Raw genomic sequence first — 13,472 nt, 5'->3', positions numbered from 1 at the left:
TGTTGAGCTGCAGAGATGATAAGAACAAGTGTTGTTTATTGGTTTATCTATCTGACTATATGGCAAGGGAGAAATCAATATAGTTAGTTGAGGACAAATTGCAGGCTTGTTATCTAGTATAACTTGAACTGCTTGTGCAGAGATAATTAGCACAGCCTCTCTTAACTAAATTAATGTTTAAAAGTGAAAGGAGATAGAACTATTTTTTTCAACAATTATTATAAGTCATGATACCACATGAAGAGAAACCTTGCTAACTTAGATGTTGCAGTTCTTGTTTATTAAAAAAAACCCCACCTTACACTTCTAGTTGTGCTTCATGTGTCTATATAAACAAACATTGGAAGGCATTGCAGGCCAAAAGAAATGAAAACATGATCAAAAGAAAATATAAAAGAAAATATTTTCTGCATCATTATTTGTATATATTCAGCCAAAGAAACAAGTTTGCTGTTTGTTTGGATTTTTTTTTTGACAAATTTATTTAAACTTTTCTTTTTTAATTGAAAATAGAAAAGTAAAATTTCATTCTAGCTAGAAATGGCAATTGTACAACATACAAGAAAAAGGAGCTTCAATTCATTCACTAGGTTATTCACCTAGCTGTTCTAATTCTGCACTGATGAATAAAGAATGTGATCTCTATTCACAATGCCCAGGTTAGTATCTTCATCCTTTAGATTCACCTGACTAACAGAAATGACACAATTTTGTCAAATTTGCATAATGCAGTTAGTTTTTAAATGACCTATTGATGTAAAGATTATAACATAAACTGTGCACCATATCATACTTCTTATTTAAAACGATGTATAAAGGCTGGCTTATGACTATGTGACTTGAAAGTCATATGGGAAAGAATATATTTACTGTAGATTCTAAATTTAAAATGTTATTATGATCATTACTGCTGTATTTTTACAGAACCTGTGAACGACAAAGCACAGGAAGACTTCCCTTTGAAAGTCTTGTCAAGAGTATGTATGGTATGTAGGGAGGATGCTCCTTCGTGGTACACAAGCACTGGGAAATAGCCTATATTGCGAAATGGTTATTTAAAGACAGGTGTCTATGAAGTAAGTAACTATTTCTTATATAGTGCTAAAGAGATAGAGTGGTACCTGCATATAAAACACAACTCCGCTGTCATCAAAATCAGTGATTAGATTTTTTATCTAGGCAATGAGAACAGAATAGTAAACAGCTACATACAAAATTAGGCAAATTAAATGGTGATATAATCATACTGAGTTGTCTGCTTTTATCACTTCAGGGAGGAGGTAAGAGATGAGCATTACTCATTATTACAGATACATGAAGCATGGACTTTAAAAAACAACATGAGCTGAAGCATCAGGTTTTGTCAAATGCTAAGTTCCTTTTCTACCCAAAGGAACTTAAACAAACAAATAAACAGGATGCATCCCGATTTTCCTTCTCTTGACTACAGTTTTATCTGGAAGAAAAATCTGACAGAAAAAGACACAGTCTAATCAAAAAATGCAGTGCTGTATTAAATGTCAATGGCAGGAAGTATTCTTCATCTTAAATGGATGAGTACAAAGATAAGAATGGTTACTACTGTTTGACAATATCTTTTCTAGGGATGGCCATATATTTTTTTTCCCAGCTTATCACTTGCAGAAGCCCTTTCTTATTCCAAGGTGGTTTGTTTGTTGTTGTTTTTTTTTTCTTTTAAGTTCCAAGAACATCTGATATCAGTCCACATTAATAAAATACATCTTTATATTCTGAAATTCTAGGATTTAGTGAGGGAGAGAATAGTCCCTAAGTGATAAAATATTTCTCATTTCATACTATTTTCCTTGTTTCCAACTTCAGAATATGAAATAGAATTGATATTACTAGATTTAAAAAAAAATATTTTTAGTCTTCTGTCTTTAGCTCATATTTATGAGTATAATATGTTTTCTGCAATTAATATTTAGAGTGAAGTTAATGACTGTTTAAAGAATAAGATACAGACTGTTAGCAGCAAGCAGGAATTATTTCAGTGCAGGAGGTAATGAAAAAAAAGGTAGCAGCATGAAATGGAAGGATTATCTCCTCTCAAAATACTAAGCATATAGAAAGTTTCAAGCAGCAACATCTGCCAATTTACAGCAGAGGAAATATTACATACTTACCTGCTCAAGATTCAAAGAATGAAAAAGCAATTGGATTCTCAGCAATAGAATGCTGGAAAAGATTATAGTTTTGGAACCTGAAGTACTTGCAAATAACAAAATTACATATTGATACCCTAAACTCTTACTGAAGTGGAGAGAAAAATGAAGTCCACAGTCTAAATCAGCTGCAGACAATGATCATAATTTAGCTTCAGTAAAAATACTGCTTACTTTATAAATAACAGCTTCTGCACATCCCATTAGTACACAAAAAGGAAAAAAATCTTCCTGCAGGAATGGGTTTGTTCAGTTAATTTTTTTTCATTTGCAGCTATTACAATATGCTTATCAGGGTAGAGGACATTAGTGTATTTTTCTTTCTTACGATTGCCTGGTAAATACTATCCTGTGACAATTGCAATGTGAGCTATAAAAGACATTAGCCATGCCTTTAGAAATTTACAGGGTAAATGGACAAAAAACAAGGGATCAATAAGAAATGCAGAAAATGACACTAATTAGAGATTTGGTTTTAATGGGATTGTGACAGCTTTCCTTAAACTAATTTAACAATTATATGCCTCCAGGAAAAGAAAATATTTAGAAGGATTAACAATGAAGAACACTTGGAGTTCCATGGCTTTGTATTGTTTCAGTTCATGTAAGAGGCATATTGGATTAGCTGGAGGTTGCTGTGAGTTCCTGCCCTACAGATCTAAGAAAAACTCTCAAAATTATGGAGATATATGGGGAAGATATGGCAAAGAAAATAAAAAAGGCAATATCAGTATTTTTATACAAAAAAGGGCAATATGGAAAGGCGACAAGAACCTTTGAGACATAGTCATAACAAAAAATAAGGAAGTCTTAAAAACTTATGCAGATATGTAACAGTAAATAGATTTTATTTCAGGATTGAGAAAATATGTATTTTTAATTTATTTTGTTTTCTTTTTACTAATGTTAAATTATGTCATATGAAAATCTTAAACAGTTGACATTATTTTGTAAATTTCAAATTTAATTCTCTCTTGCATTCACTAAAAGCCTTTAATACTTTCTATGTGAATGAGTGTTGAACTAGATCTTTTTTCCAAACCGCTGTGAGTATTCATGATCATCTGCTTTTGTTGTATACATGGTCACATAGTTCACATGTGTGCCTCACTCTAAAGCTCATAGAATGAATATTCTTTTCTACACTTGGGTACATATTCAGAGATTTCTGTTCCTGTGAACTTTCTTGAATTTTCCCTTTCAAACTTGCATTCAAAAATTAAGATTAAAAATCTTAAATTTGTACAGCATGTTTCCTTGTAAGTATGTCATCAAGGAAAATATGATTTTGAACACTGAGATTTCATACTGAAGGTCTCTGAGTGAAGGAAATGTTTTATGAGGGTTCACTTATCACAATATTTTACCTTGCGCAGTTGTGGAAGCACTGATACCATTTTTCAAATAAAGGAGTGTAATTGAGCAATCATTTCAACAGTTCTTAAGGAAGAATTTCTAGGCTAATCTGTAAAGAGACCAAGGTTTACAAAAGCCACTGATTATATCTATGTTAGTAAACAGTGTATTGCAATACAAGTTGGTATGAAGAATGTAAAAGTTGGCGTTGAGCATTTCAACCCTGAATACGTTTCAGCAGATTTTACTGCCACACAGCTTCCAGATGCAGTGCTAGTTCCTTGTTGCAGCACAGTAGCTGTGTTCCTGGAGTTAATCTTGCAGTTAAAATTAATCTGAAATGGATCTAGTCCGTGTGTTCCAAACCAACTTCATGAAGCATATTAGAGTAGATTACTGAGGATTATAAAATATTTGCTTTCAAAAAATATATGATTTAATTTTTTATTAAACTGGATGAATCATATACCTCACAACATGCCTTATAGAATAAGCAAGGGATGAGTTTTGTAATAAATCCTGTAAATTGTAATGTGTATTGTGATTTGCACAAAACATGCAACTTCAACACAGTAAGAATTTTTTTAAAACTTATTGTAATGTTAATCAATCAGAAATGTATCAAGAAGGTATCAAAATGCACAGGATGAAGGAAAGAGATTTTGAATGTAATTTGTAATTTTGTATTTGTAATTCTGAATGCAATTTGTAATTCAGCATCAAACTTTCCTCACATACTTTGTTGCTCAGAGTCTGTAAGTGCAAACCAGACTTTTTTAACACATGAAAGCAATATTTTCCTTAAACATGTCATCAAAAGCAAGTCTTTACTCGACAAAAAAATAAGAAAAAAATCAACCTGAAGTAGATACCCAGTGTAGAAAATTGAAGCTCAAAATTTGCAAGTTTAAAAATGTTATTAAGTAATAACATTTTTAAATAGGGTCGTATAACAAAAAATTGTACTACTTTAATTCTCATTGTTGAAGAGCACAAATTTTATTCTGCATTTTCGTTTAAGGAAAAGAAGTAGATGTTCTCTGAATATGTATGGATTTAAAGTTTCTGACTCATATGCATGTTCAGCTATAGCTGTCAAGAAAGGATCTGGACATAATGGAGCAAGGTAGAAGCCTGAACACATTATGTATGTACATATTCTTGTCTGTGCCCTTGTCACAGGGCACAAACCTTGTACTGAACCGTGCGAACCAAGGCAGGTTCCTTTTCTGTTCTTTCAGTAAATCTATCCTTGGTTTTGAAGCATCTATAGGATGCATACACATCCTAATGTGAACAATATTATAAATCTTTATAAAATATATGTAAACATATCAAAAAAAAAACTAAACAACCCTTACCGTGTTTTGATATGATTTTACAGGCAAAACTGTTGTCCACAGGCTTGCTACTTTTAAAGTAGGGATTATACCTGAAACTCATTCTCACGATTGCTTTAAATGTGTTTTTGAGTTGAAACAGAATGGCTTACCTGTTCTACTACTCCAATGATTTGCAATTCTAATTTAAATTGAATTTGCTTTGCATATATTCAATATTTGGGAAAGTGGAGGAATAACAGCTATTAAGAGCCAGATATTGGGCAGGTTTTTATTGTGCCAGGTGTTCACATAGCTTTCCCAATGTTTCTCAGTCATCACATAAATATTTTGCAGTTCTAGTCTTGGCTTATCAAGCAGAAGCTGCCAATGGTGTTGAGTTATGCCAATCCACAAAGCCAAAATGAACATACAATTTTTGTTTTTAATTATCACTGTTTATTTCAGTTTTAGATTAAGATTGATTTCTAGACATATCTGTGGCATTAATTTCTGTCTCTAATTATATCTTGTCACATATTACCATTTATGATTATCTTAAAAACATACAAAAAGGCAATACCAAACCTTTCTAAAACACATAAAGCACTGACTCAGAAGCAGTGCTCCTGACACTCGGAAAAGTCAATTGATTCAGAAACAAACCAGATTATAAAAACATTTAAAAAATCCTTCAAAAATACTTTAGAATTTGAAATCACAAAGGTTACCAAAATACTTTTATTTTTAAATATGTATATTTTTTTCATTGCAAATGGCATTTTCATTTTAATATGATATAAAATTACAATTTCAGCTTTAACTAGCAGTAAAATTTCAGAACTACAGGTGGTAAGGACAGCTTTATAATGTTTCTAGTCAAATGAAAAGCTAGCAGCACAAATCTTTGAAGAAAACCTGTTCTCTTGTAATTTTAAAGCCCAATTTTCCTGAGTCAGAAAATTCAAATTTATTAGAACATCTATAGTTCTGAGTTTTTATTTGTAACCAGCTCTCCTCTTCTGAGACTTTGAAGGTTTGCCCATATATGAAAGTCACAAAATTCTTAAGTCTTCATCGTACCTAATCTCATGCATAAATGTTGTATTGAGTGTCATAACTGCAAAACCCAAAACCAAATGACATGTCTAAAAGCAGGGTTTATCCAGACTTGTACAGATGCTTTTGGTAAGGTTTGTAGCTGTAGTCTATTGACAGATGTGAAATATCTTTGAGAAGTATTTGCCCTACATGGCACAAAATAGGCACAGACTATACCAAGAAAAGGAAAGGAATTAATTAAAAACTTAAAGTTTGAGGAAAACTTTCTTCCATAATCTGGAATACATATAAAAAGGTATTTAATTTAATTGTTACTAGTGTTAATTAAAGAATATTGTGTTTTAGCCACTTGCACGTTTGTACACTGGCATATTGTATTTTTTTTTGCCAGCTTTGTCCTGAATTTATTCCTTTCATTGAGCAGGTACCTCCTATTGGAAATATTGTATGAGTGATAATTTTTCCTAGCTGGAACACCCTGTATATGACTAAATATATGGGTTTCTGGATAAATAAAAGTTGCAAAATATCTTTATTTAAGTAGAAAACCCCCATTATTTTTTCCCATTTGTACTCAGAACATTTTGAAACATGGGTTATTTAGCCCCAGAATATTAGATAAGAAACTAAAATAATTTAGAATTAAAACCATCATTCATGTGATTTAATAAAATCAGCATGAAATATTTTAACTTGGGAACATTTTTCCTGTGGCAAACAATTCATTAGTATCTTTTCAAAATAAATTAAAAAAAAAGGAAACAGAATCAAGTTTGGGGGATTATTATTATTATTATTAATTATTATTAAGCTTTAATAACAGGAAAAGGATGCAAAAATCTATAATAATGTATTTTTTTATTTTGAAGAAATTCTACAACAATCTTTCAGATTGATACTTCCTCAAACATTTAGGATGAGGAAATAATGAGCTCAGTCTGTATGAGTGAGCACTCAGCTAAGCATATTTCTGTTCCTAACAGCCTGCAGTTCTGTTAGAAAATCTCTACCAAATTCAACAAAGGTGCTTGAAAGAAATGAAGTTTATAAGTTTCATGAAAACAAGCAGCCAAATAGAGTATTGCTTTACTGCAAACTTGAATCCACTTAAGAGACAACATAAATTTACTCTAAAGTAAGCATTAAACAGTGAACATTTACTGGATTGCCCTCTGTTATGTGGTGTACCTTTTTACTATTTTATGGTATCAGGCATCAGAGCATCTATTGAGCCTGCAATCAGTGACAAATATAGGAGTATTAGTGTAATTACCATAAGCTGAGTGTTCTAAGCGTATTGTGGGCCTGACATGTCAGTCTGTCAAGTTACCAATGTTAGCTTCGGAAACATTTTTTGGAACAGGTTTTAGAGAAATTTTGAATGCTGAGATAAAATATCTGTGCCACACCCAGCTTTATTTTAGCCAACCAGTATCCTAACTTGCCAAGGTAAGAAAGTGTTCATGAACATTCCTTAGTCCAAAGGGAACTTAATTGGAATTTTATTAAAATAAACTCTCATATCCCTTTTCTTGTGAAGGACTGTTTCTGGAAATTTTAAAATGAAGCTGTCTAGCTTTCAGACTTGTACTGGCTTACATGTTTTTAACACGGTGCGCTCCTGAACATGGCAGTTTTCTTCCCCACCTTGGCCCACCTTAATACCAGTGTTGACAGAATGTGACTGACAAACAGTATATTAAAATAAATTAAAAAAAAGCTGAAGAGCAAATGTTAATGTTAAAAAAAAAAAAAAAAGAAGAGCCCAGCAGGATATAAATGCATTTATTTTTACTAATACAAGCAATCATTATTATGGACTGAAATTTTTCAAGCTAGCAAACCAGAATTTTGCAATACCAATGCCCAAGTTGCCTAGATATTTGCTGTTGTTGCTGTTGCTGGTTTTGGCCAACATCTTCATTATCATCAAACAAACATGAAGAAGCATTAGGACTGTCCATTTAAGCCATCTGTGTGTTAGTTTCCAGGATGTCTATATCTTCAGGGATCTAACATAGTAAATATTTATTATTTGTTGCCACTTAGGAAGGAAAAATAAAGTAACACCTCTTTAATTTTTAAAATGTCACCAGGAACAGCTCATCTGCATTGCTTTGAATTTTACCAAATAAGATCAAGTTAACAAACACAAGTATTCAAGTATTTGGTTGAATAGCTTATGAACAACATAACCTATTTAGACTTCTAAAAGTTATTCCCATTCACATGGCATTATTGTCTTCTCTAAAACTGGAATCTGTTTTCTAAAGATTCCTCTAATAATAATATTTTCTAAATTAAATGGTATAAAATAGCAAAATAGAATTGTGACTTAATTTGTATTAAATTTGTAAATTGTGTAAAACTCCAATATTTATATAAAATAATAATTTTAATGGAATAAATTCTGATTTAAGAGAATTAAATTTAGCATATTCCGAATATTACCAATAATGAAGAAGTGATTACCAATACATTCTTCTTTATTTTAAACAGTGTTAGACCTACTTTTATTGTTTAGCATGATACTTAATAAAAAAGAATAGAAGGTTGGTAATTCCATGGAAATTCTTCTATTTTGATTTCCCATATAAAGTAGTTGTTATTTTTTAAACTGAATCTAGTAAAACAACATGTTCTCATTTAAATAATCTGGACTTTTAAATTTATTTTTCATTTAAGTACAAATTATTATGTACTGAACATTCAACAGCAACTCCCAGTGGAAAGTTTGCTTTCATGATTTTAGCTGGTAAAATAATTATATCATAATTGCAACATCTTTGATATCTGAGCTCTGCTCTCTGATCACTTTTTTACAGTGGCACATAAAACCTATTCTAAAAGAAAGATAATTATTGTGCAGACAATGAGCAAAGAATTGTCTATCAAAAAATATTCAATGTTGATAAAAATTACTATAAATTTTTGCTAGTGTAACTTTATAATTATTTGTAAACCAAAATTTGAATTTAGAATATAGTATTTTGCAAAAGAAAAAAAAAAATTAAGATATGGAAGGAGAGCAGCTACCTGGTCTTAATGTACTGAGCTCTCATCACAGCTTTCTACACAGTGATGATACCATTGGCAATTCTTGCTTTCCACAGACAATTTGCATTTCTGACACTCTCTTCAGTCATTGTCCTTAGCAGCTCCAGGTACAGTATATGACAGATGCCTTCATCTTCTTCTACCTAAGATCTTGAATGTTACAACACATAGAGAATGTTTGACCTGCCTGTCTAAAATTCTTTCAGTAGTGTTTCAGGCAAAACCTGCTAAATTTCCATGGCTTAAATAAAAATGGAATTGAAGAGGTTTATTGATTTACAAACAGGTGATTAATAAGCAATCAGTGTATTACAGTTTCAGTACCAACATCATTAATGAGCAATGTGACACAATACTGAGTGTCTGCAAATTCTTAAAGAGCCTTCTCTAAGGCACTGCTGAGACAACCATATCCTGCCCCCCTAACATGGCACCCCCAGGCACCTTATGACCAGTCTTTCCACCCCTTACAGATCTTCATGTTCCTTTCACACACCTTTTTAAAACGACTCCTTTGTTAGTCCCTTGGAAACTGCTCTATCCAGATGCTGTTTGCAGTCCCCTTCACTTTAGCATTATCTGTTCTGGGCAAACACTATCTCAGAACAGGTAGTTTGGGGTGATTCATTCCAACTCCCTTTTTAACTCACTACCCAATCTTTTTGTCAAAGCCATTTCACCAAGGCATGTGGATATTCATACAGTTAACTGCTGGAAGGTATGCCTATTTCTGAGTGGCTGTTGATTAACTCCTCACAAAAAAGACCAGGAGCAGGAAGATGTTCTTAGTACACTCTGGTACTTACATGGCTGCTTCTCATAATGTCCACTGCTCCCTCTATACATTCTTCTCCTCTCTTACTGAGCATTTTCCTTTTTGAGTACTGTGGTGGGTTGACTCTGGCTGACAAACAAGTGCCCAAGTGTCCACCAAGCTGCTTTATCACTGCTCTCCGCAGCTGGACAGGAGAGAGAAAATATAACAGGAGTAGCCTGGGTCAAGATTAGGGCAGGGAAATTACTCAGCAATTTTAGTGGGGTGCAAAACCCATGGCTTTGGGAAATTAATTTAATTTATTGCCAATCAAATCAGAGTACAATAATGACAAATAAAACCAAATCTTAAAAACAGTTTCTCCGCACCCGTCCTTTCTTCTGGGGTTCATCTTCACTCCTGATTTCTCTGCCTCCTCTCCCCAGCAGCACAGGGGGATGGGGAATGGGGTTGTGATCAGTTCACCACACATCTCTGCCACTCCTTCCTCTTCAGGGGTTCAGACCAGGTGCCCAAAATGCTGCTATATCATTGCCTTCCTCAGCTGAACAGGAGAGAAAATATAACAAAAGGCTTGTGGGTCAAGATAAGGACAGGGAGAGATCATGATCACTCACCAAAACAGACATACGGAAATTAGCCTCATTTCATTAGTTTCCTATTCTCCAGGGAATGGGAATTGTGGTCAGTTCATCACAGGCTTCTTCCTCTTCAGAGGAGGACTCCTCAAACTCTTCCCCTGCTCCAGTGTGGCGTCCCTCTTATAAGATTCAGTCCTCCATGAACTTTGCCAGTGTGAGTCCTTCCCATGGGCTGCGGTTCTTCATGAACTGCTCCAGTGTGGGTCCCTTCCATGGGGTGCAGTCCTTCAGGAACAGACTGCTCCAGCATGCATCCCCCGCAGGGTCCCAGCTCCTGCAGCAAACCTGCTCCAATGTGGGTTCCTCTCTCCATGGGGCCACAGCTCCTGCCAGGAGCCTTCTCCAGCGCAGGCTTCCCACAGAGTCACAGCATCTATTGGGCATCCACGTTCTCTGGCATGAGGTCCTCCCAGGGCTGAAGGTGGAATCTGCTCCACTATAGGCCTCTATGGGCTGCAGGGCCACAGCTGCCTCATCATGTGCTGCACCACAGGCTGTGGGAAATCTCTGCTCTCGCTCCTGCAGCACCTCCTCCCCTCCTTCTGCACTGGCCTGCATGTCTGAAGGGATGTTTCTCAAATATATTCTCACTCATCTCTCCAGCTGCTGTGGAGAAGCAAGTTTTTTCACCTCTTCTTAACTATGTTATCCCAGAGGTGCTACCACCATTGCTGATGGGCTTGGCCTTGGCCAGTGGTGGGTCTGTCTTGGAGCTCTGTCATCGGCTCTATTGGAGCTGGGGGAAGCTTCTGGCAGCTTCTCACAGAATCCACCCCTGCAGCCCATCCTCCGTGCGCTCCCACCCTCACCTTACCACTCAAACTCAGTACAAGTACCCGTTTTTGAGATGATTCCTGAGTAGATTCATGAGCAGAAAGCAAGAATTTTCTGCCTTGTAAGAGAATCACGTTGCTAAACAAAAATCCTAATCCAATTTTTTTTCCCTTAGTTTTCTTATGATATTACATTAATTTCAAACTCGCCATCTAATGTTGGAATGTGATCCAGTTTGTGTTACCCTTTCTGAAATTGGGACATAAGAGCTCAAAGAAATTATAATATGGTCACTTTATTCTTCAGGATTTCTTTAGCTTCTAGGAGCTTACATTTATTTAGCACCTCACTTCAGACTTTAGTTCATTGGATATTGTAAGGTAGAAGAGAATCCATAACTTTCTTCTGTAGTGGATGTCATGAAATAGAGCTGAGATAGATATAAATATTCGTGGGAGTGTCCCTATGTTTTCATGGGAGTGAATTATTTAATCTTTTCAAAGTGGGTATTTCCTGATGTCCTCTAAGGTCCCTCAGCAGAAAGATCTTTATTCAGCCAAAGCTGTTATTTGGTTTTAGGATATGTTTCAACATAATTCAGTGAATATAAGCTGTATTTTTTATTATATTTGCTCTTTTCTAATTGAAGATCCTTTGTATACTGAATATTCTGGTCATGTGTACCTCCATCTTGGCTCCTGCTTACTGCAATAGGAACTGGGAACAATCAGCCCTTTCTTAAGTTTGAGCTTAAGTTAAAATTGTGATAACTAAAACTATTTCTATTGCATGAGGATGATGGTATACATAAACTGGTGTCAGTCCCCACAGCTCAAACTTATGCTGTTAATTTAACAGCCAAAACGTTGTCTATTTTCTTGCACTTTGAGACTCATGACGTATGGCAATGCTGAGATAGTTAAAAACTTTGCAGTACATTTATGGAAAGTCAGGTGGTTTACTTTTAAAAAAAATCCAGTTTCTTCCAGCATATCTGTGATTCGACACTGAAAAGCACCAAGGGTTTTAACTGTGATGACTTAAGGATATGTATTATGCAACCAGACTTACAAGTCTGTGTAGGAAGAGGTGTGTACTGCATCTCATATAATGCCTATGAGAGTTGAACTACAGAATAATCATGGACTCTGTTTTAGTATAAATCAGAGAAGGTGGATAAGACTCCCTCTTTTGCTTGTTAAGTTAATGTTTATCTTCACACAATACACTATGGGACACTTTTTATTGGGGATTCTCTTCTTTCTGTTATGGGGAGTTAACTGATGTTATAGCTCTTCTCCTTACATATCGATTTACATTCAATTTTAATCTACATTTGAAGAGCAGCACAACCTTCTTTCAGTGCTTACTTTATCATGCTATTTGTCACACTGTGCAGCTCATAGCAGTCTGATGGTACATTCATATTTCTGCTTTAGCCCTAGAGTGACTCTGATTTTCTTTCAGGGGCAGAGGTGATACTCAAGTCATTTTACAAGGTTATGTGTCTCCCATCTATCAAGTTTATGGAGCTCTGTTTCACATCTCCTCTGCCCTCTGGTCCAGTCTTTTCCCTTACTGTACATAGTTTCCTGTACTCTTCAGCTGTGCTTACGTATCTTTCTGAGGGCTGAATAATGATACCAATGCTCACTTAAGCATTGGAAGAATAAAATGTATGCCTAATGTATGGTTATCCTATAATATGTCACAGTTAACATCGAATAGATTAATCTTCAGAAATGTGTAGATCTTATTTTTATGTATGCTAAGTAAGAACAGGGGCCCCCTGCTGAAGAGTTCCTTTAAAATGTTAAACTATGTCCAGCTAAAATCAAATAAACACTAATGTACAGTGTAATAAACAAAGACAAAACTGGTCTCGCTAAAATATGGAAAGTAATCTTTATGATGATCATTGCTGTGACTTACATGACAAATGAGCCAGATTGGGGAAACAAATGTTCAGAAGGGTTAAATCTGGGGAGCCAGCTGTTTTATAAACTGCACTCATCCCTGTCATAATAGTGAGCTATGAGACCATGTTTCTTTTCCAGACCTCAGTCCCACTGTTTAAATGAGTTGCTCAGTATTTGATTACAGAGTATAATCAACATGTTGCAAAATTGAGTGAATAATTCATAATGTGTCATTTATCTGACAAAATTTTGCCTCTGTTTCTGTCTGCCAGTTGTCAGCGAGCAGATTATTATGTTCGCAAATGCACCACTTATTTGAATTTGTTTGCTGCATAATTTCTGCAAATGATTCTTATTTTGTGCCTCATCCACAGGCAGTTTGT

This window comes from Pezoporus occidentalis, unplaced genomic scaffold, assembly GCF_034315485.1.
Source record: "Pezoporus occidentalis ecotype Australia unplaced genomic scaffold, CSIRO_AGI_Poc_V1 ctg42, whole genome shotgun sequence".
NCBI lineage: Eukaryota > Metazoa > Chordata > Aves > Psittaciformes > Psittacidae > Pezoporus > Pezoporus occidentalis.
The sequence above is the reverse complement of the archived record's forward strand: the minus strand, read 5'-3'. Positions refer to the sequence as shown.